At 34.5% G+C, this 6,597-nt stretch overlaps 1 non-coding gene across 1 annotated transcript; it reads right to left on the bottom strand.

The window, feature by feature from the left end:
* Positions 1–6,137: 6,137 nt before the first annotated feature.
* Positions 6,138–6,244, bottom strand: LOC141705707 (small nucleolar RNA R71). The gene has a single exon (XR_012568457.1). It is a non-coding gene; the product is annotated as a small nucleolar RNA R71 (small nucleolar RNA).
* Between the last annotated feature and the right edge of the window lie 353 nt (positions 6,245–6,597).

The following is a 6,597-nucleotide window of genomic DNA, read 5'->3' as shown; positions in this document are numbered from 1 at the left end:
TGTAACTTAACTATATAGGATAATATTAATAATGGAATAATCGAATTAAAAGAATTAAAAATTAGATAAAGATTACGATTTAAAAATTGGATTAGACTAATGGGCCTAAAATTTGGATAGTTTTTAATACGGATAACTTGTATATTAAGAAATAAGGTTTTGTATCTTTATAAATACATCATATTCATCTTTTTCATTTTTTATTAAAATTTGTAGGACTATATCACACGAAAATCAGCAGTCTTGTAAAATTCGTAGAAAATTCATTATAAGTCGGAATTCGTTAATCTTGGACTTTTCGGAAAATTCTTTTCGTTTATACAACTTTTTGTTTTGTGTTTTTCAAGAAGACGTCATTTAGATTGTCAAAAAGGTTAAATAAGGATCTGATTAGAATTGGAATCGTGGAGTTTTTCGAGATTTTAGATGTTTCATTTTGATTGGTTGTTATAGATTGGACATGTGATCTAATATGAATTATTTATTTGCATGATTGAGGTAAGTAACTATCGTTGCTCCGTATTTATTGTGTAATGTATTATGTTATGTTTGGTTACGTGTTTCGGATATTTGATTTTGTTATCGTGAATATGATATCGATGTATGATTAATAAGAAAAAAATTGTTTTCAGAATCCCTTAGTTTTATATTATGCATTGAATTATAGAATCCGGTTACTGGATAGTGTGACACATATAACTAGTTTATGCACAATCTGGAACACATAGATGCCTTATTGACGAGGGCATAAACTGACCCACATCGAATCATCGAATATAGAACCGTGTCGTTGGTATAGTGCGACCATAATTTATAACCGTGGAATTTTGAAATTAGAATTTGAGTATTAAATAAGAATAAGAATTTGAATATGTGGATTATAGAATATATCGTGTGCATCTCTTTTATAATTTTTATTGAACATATTGTGTATTATGTGTTGCCCAGTAAAGATACAATTGTTTAAGGGGGGTTGGATACAATTGTATAAATATTTCGAACAAGTAATAAAATATATTTATCTGATAAAAACTGTTACAAAACTCTCTCAAGAAATACTTATGTTCTTGAGAGCTGCTAGGTCGAATGATACTCGAGATCGATACACTATGTGATGACCTAAACTGTGTTTATATACTCACAGCTACAACTAAACAATCTAAGATATGTATTATCAAAAGCTAACTGAAACTGATACATATCTTAAACTGAATAGATAAAGTCCTATAACTCAGATGTAAAAGATATCTACTCCACAATACAAGGAATATAATAAATCTTCTAAGTTGACTGCCTTCAAATACTGATGACATCCAAATGCTGATGATGTGTCAAATCCTGATGACACATCAAATACTGATGACACCCGAATAGCCAGATCCTGAGCTTCTTCTGATCATTGAGAATTCAATATGTAACAATCTCCCCCAATTTATGCTTAATGTAATGAAGCACAAATTCCATTCTCAATGATGCCAAAACCAATCTATAAAATGTACAAGGAGTAAAGCCTACTTCAGTGTCTTCAGATAACTGACAGTTGTTTCCAGAAAGTTTTTCAATATTTCTTCCTCCTTGTCTCGTAGGACTTTAACAAGCTTTTTCTTCAACTCTCTCTTCTCTTCAGTGTCTTCTCCAAGCTGATAGATGGTTGATCTCAACTTAGAAATTGAGCTTTTGTTTATCTCAAGATCACCAGTCAACATGAAACTTAAACTGGCATCTTCATGATCGGGACTGAAGAATAACTGAGGACTGTTGAGAAAAAGTTTTAGCACTGCAGCTCCCTTTTTCATCTTCATTTCTTGACCAGTATAAGTTCTGTACTCAGGAACATAATCACCATTGTATTTAGCATCTTTTGTCATCACTCTTCTTCTGATGACTTCAAGTATCATAGAAGACCAATTCCTGGTGACACTGTTCTCAACTCTAAGAAGATAGTGAATGTATTTCAATTTTGTCACAGTCTTCATTAAGAGTTGCTGCAATGTAAAGCTCTTTACTTTACCATCTCTGAAAAAGTACAGAATATCTTCTCTGACATCATTATCATTTATCTTTCTATAAACGATCTTCACAACTTTAACTTTCTCAAGATGTGAAGGAGAAATTCTTTCACCAAGATTCTCTATCAGAGTATTTGTATCCAGCAGATCAGATCTTAAAATCTCCATATCAGAGTGACCAATTCCTCCTCTGGTTCGAGATTTGACAAGTTTAGTTTTTCATTGTATTCCACCCAAGAAGGTTTTGTTAGGTCCCAATTTGTTTGTAGAAGGGGGGGGTTGAATGCAAACAATACCGTTTAATCGAATAAAATGCGGAATAAAATTGTGAAACAAAATTCAAGTTAAATAAAACTTTTATTAAACTTGAAAGGTGTTACAACTACGGTATCAGTTACAAGGGATTAATCTCAAATCAATTATTACAAATCTAGAATAAATTCGACATGAACTTTTTCTATTTTTGTAATTAAAAGATCAAATGCTAAATGCGATTTGAGATTAAGTTCTAGTGATTTTAATCCGCTAATTGATACACAAGAACAAGATAAGTATTTCTAGTTGATTGGATTTAACTTTACAATCTAGAAATTGATCTTGAAGTTGCAGATGAGATGAAATATTTTTCTGCTCCTTTTTCTTTTTGTTCTTGAGTTTGTGTTCTGTTTGATTGATAATGAAATAACAGACTTCTTCTCCTTTTTATCAAACAGTCGAATGTAAAAATGTACTAGCATGACAATCTTCTTTGGCCAGCAAGACTTTCGGTATGACAAAATTTACAACTAGCAAGACAATTAAAATGAGCTAGCAAGACTTTCGGTATGACTATTGATTGTCATACCGATTGTCATATTAGTTCAAATAAATTGTCTTGCTGAATTAAATAACAGATTTTAATCTAAACAAAATTCTAATAAGACAATTAAATGTATTGGCATGACTTTCGGTATGATTATCAATTGTCATACCGATTGTCATACTAGTTCAAATGAATTGTCTTGCTGAATTTAAGCAGATTTTAAACCAATTAAAATCTTGTAAATCCTTAATATTAATTCTAAATTAATTAATCAATTTAATTCAATTAATCAATAAATTAATCTTTGCAGATATAATTTATTTTCTTAATTAAATTATATGACTTAATTAATTAATAGAGAATTAATACTAACGCTGAGCAGCATCCATTCTTCTGACAATCTTCTGAAAGTCACTGAGACTTATGAATCAATTCCGCCACTTCAATGCTGACACTCGATGTACTGTCTGGTTCATGAGTGACTAACTTCCATGACGTTTCTTCATGTCTTGACTTTGATATTCTGATTGAATCCTTGTAATAAATGATACCTTGACGAGATCTCTGTCACTTGATTAAATCCACGATCTTGATTTATATCACTAAGGCATGATCAAATTCTTGAACTTCTTCCAGTGAATCTTCAAGTCTGCAGATGAACAATGTTTCTTTATTCTTTGACAGATGTTACTTTGTGAGATCTCTCTGATGATAGATCCACTATTTACTTATTACATTCTTATTTGAGTTGAGTTAAATACTCGAATAAACGAGTAGGCTATGACATATGCCTTTCAGGTTTCTTGATGGACTTATCAACATCTTCCTGTTCTGAAATAGAGTCTCTTAACCATGCTGACACAAATTCAACATGCTTGAACCCTTTAGGATAATCGAATGTATAAATGTTTTTCCATCTTCTATCCTTCTTGCTGAGAGGAGCATAACTTGTAGACTGATAATGAACCTTCCCTTTAGCTTTATTCCATAGTTCTCTATTTGATTTTAAAACTCTCTGCACATAATCTTTGCATGCTTGATCAGCTTTCCTTCTCCCAACCTTTTCTTTTTCATCAACCTCCGAAATATGAGGAGTGACCACTGTAATAAGGGCTGACTTATTTAATGCTTCGATCACTTTTTCATCAGAGTCAAAATCAGTTATCAGGTTCATAGCATCAGGATCTGCTTTTACCTTAGGATTTGTGTCTGCATCAGGAGTTACATTCTGATTTGCTGTATCAGCTTGATCAATGTCAGTGGCTGTTGAATGGCATTTATGACACTTTATAATGCTCTAATAAGCTTTGAATTGATGCATTTGTACTCAAGTTGTTAAGTGTTTTGACAGGTTTTCTACTGTTTTTGCATTTCAGGCATTAATCTGTGAATCAGGTGAATCAACATTGTTTTTGTGCTAATTTGGTGTCAAGGTGGCGTTGGTATAAAAGCTCGTGGAAAGCCAACTCGAAGCAGCAAGGAAAAAGATGAAATCTTAGTTTTTCCCAGAAGGACGGCGCGCCCGCGCTATGATAGCGCGCGGCCGCGCCAGTGCAAAATTAAAGAATCCTGATTCTAATTTGATTCTAAGTGGGGAGACTTCCAGATTGCAAAGGTCTGCTATATATTCAAATAAGAACGTTTTCATAGAGAGACATACCAGAGCGCAATGAGAGCCGTAAGAAGATCGTTTTTAGCATAATTCAACGAAGGCGAAGATGATTTTGTTTTTACTTGTGAATCTTTGTTTTAAGTTGTATTTGGATGCTAGTTTTCTTATTTGTGAACCTTTACTCTTGTTTGTACTTGGTTTTATTTATTCGTTATAAAGACTACATTTCTTATACCATGCTTTCATCGGGACCCGCATTGATGATGTGTCCGATCATGGGCTAATCATTATCGTGGAGTTCTAGCGGATTTATTTCTGGATTTCTTTAGTTAAATTGTTTTGATACCTTAGTATGTGGTGATTGATTGATATCCTAGTATTGGTTGTGCGTATTCGACTTATGAGCGTCGCGAACTTATAAGATAGTGTGTTGATTCTTAATGAAGCGACAGTAAATTTAAGGATTTAGAACTTGCCATGCTAGCATAGGTTCATGTGTTATTGTTATGCATGATTCATAGGTAATTTTAACCATCTCACATGCCCTGTGTAATCAAGATAGATAACTTGTGCTTAAATCGTTATGTTGTCAAATTCTATAGACATATAGGGTCTCAATATAATTGGTGTCTATTCAGCTTCTATCTCTTTTGTGGATGTCTGGTAGGATGGTACTTGTGCAACGAAAGTTGGCGTTTATCAGTTTCGTGTTGTCTGATTAGTGTCATCACCATTGCATGCTAAGGGTAAGAACAATAAGGCTATTGAATGAAGTATTTAATGAAGTTAGAATCCCACGTTTCTCATATATATTAATTCAATCAATCTTAATTTCATAATTATAATAGTTAGGGCAATTCTTAGTTATAAACAACCTCAATTTGTTATCATCTTAGCATTGAATAATAACCATACATTGTTGCTTAAGTGCGTGAATTAATTAGTTAACCAATACAGTCTCTGTGGAACCAACTAGAAGAGATTCTATACTACTTGCGAACTCGTATACTTGCGTGTAATATTAGCACGCGTTTAGCGACTAACAAGTTTTTGGCGCCGCTGTCAGGGACTGTAGTGTTAATTTATAGTTTATGTGCTTTCCATCAGTGGTCAGTTAAAGTTCATTGACTTGGACATTGTTACTTATTTGTTCCTTGTTTTATTTCAGGTACTCTAGCGAGGGTGTATGCATACGCGTTCGCGTACTCGTAAGAGAACACTGGATAAAGCAGAGGAAGAACTTGTGGTAGTTCGTAAGGAAGTTTTTGAGGAAGAAAAGAAGGTAGAAGAAGAAGAGAAAATTGAAGAACCAGCTTTAGTAGAGATGGGTGATCAAGCGGAAAATCCGAAGGCTTTGATGGACTATTCTCAGCCTAAGATTAATGACATTCAGTCAAGTATCATCAGACCAACCATCAGGGCTAACACTTTTGAGATCAAGTCAAGCATGATTCAGATGATACAGAACTCAGTTCAGTTTGGGGGTTCTCCTACAGAAGATCCCAACATGCAAATCAGGGATTTCGTCGAGATCTGTGACACCTTCAAGTTTAATGATGTGACTGAAGATGCTATCAAGCTACGCCTCTTCCCATTCTCTCTAAGGGACAAAGCTAAGTGCTGGTTACACTCTCTACCAGCAGGGTCTATCACCACTTGGGAGGACCTTGCGCAAAAGTTTCTCACTAAATTCTTCCCTATGGAGAAGACTGCTGCAATCAGGAATGCTCTTACTCAGTTTGCTCAGCAAACTGGAGAATCTTTGTGTGAGGCTTGGGATCGATATAAGGAGATGCTAAGGAAGTACCCACACCATGGCATGCCTGATTGGATGATTATCAACTGTTTCTACAATGGATTGGGTGCTACTTCTAGACCCATGCTTGATGCAGCATCAGGAGAAGCCTTGTGGGCTAAAAGCTATGATGAAGCTTAAGAACTTATTGAACCGATGGCTGCTAATGAGTACCAGAATCCTTCCCAGAGGCTGACTCGGGGAAAAATCGCAGAAATTCTGGAGTTGGACACAACAACTGCTATTGCTGCCCAACTTAAGGCTTCGACGATGAAGGTGGACACTTTGACTAATTATGGAGTTAATCAAATTGCTAGTGTCTATGAGTTTTGTGCTGGTGCCCACGAGACTGATTAGTGCATAATTTCTAGTGAATCAG

This window comes from Apium graveolens, unplaced genomic scaffold, assembly GCF_009905375.1.
Source record: "Apium graveolens cultivar Ventura unplaced genomic scaffold, ASM990537v1 ctg925, whole genome shotgun sequence".
NCBI classification, from domain to species: domain Eukaryota; kingdom Viridiplantae; phylum Streptophyta; class Magnoliopsida; order Apiales; family Apiaceae; genus Apium; species Apium graveolens.
This window is presented reverse-complemented; position numbering and strand designations above follow the sequence as displayed.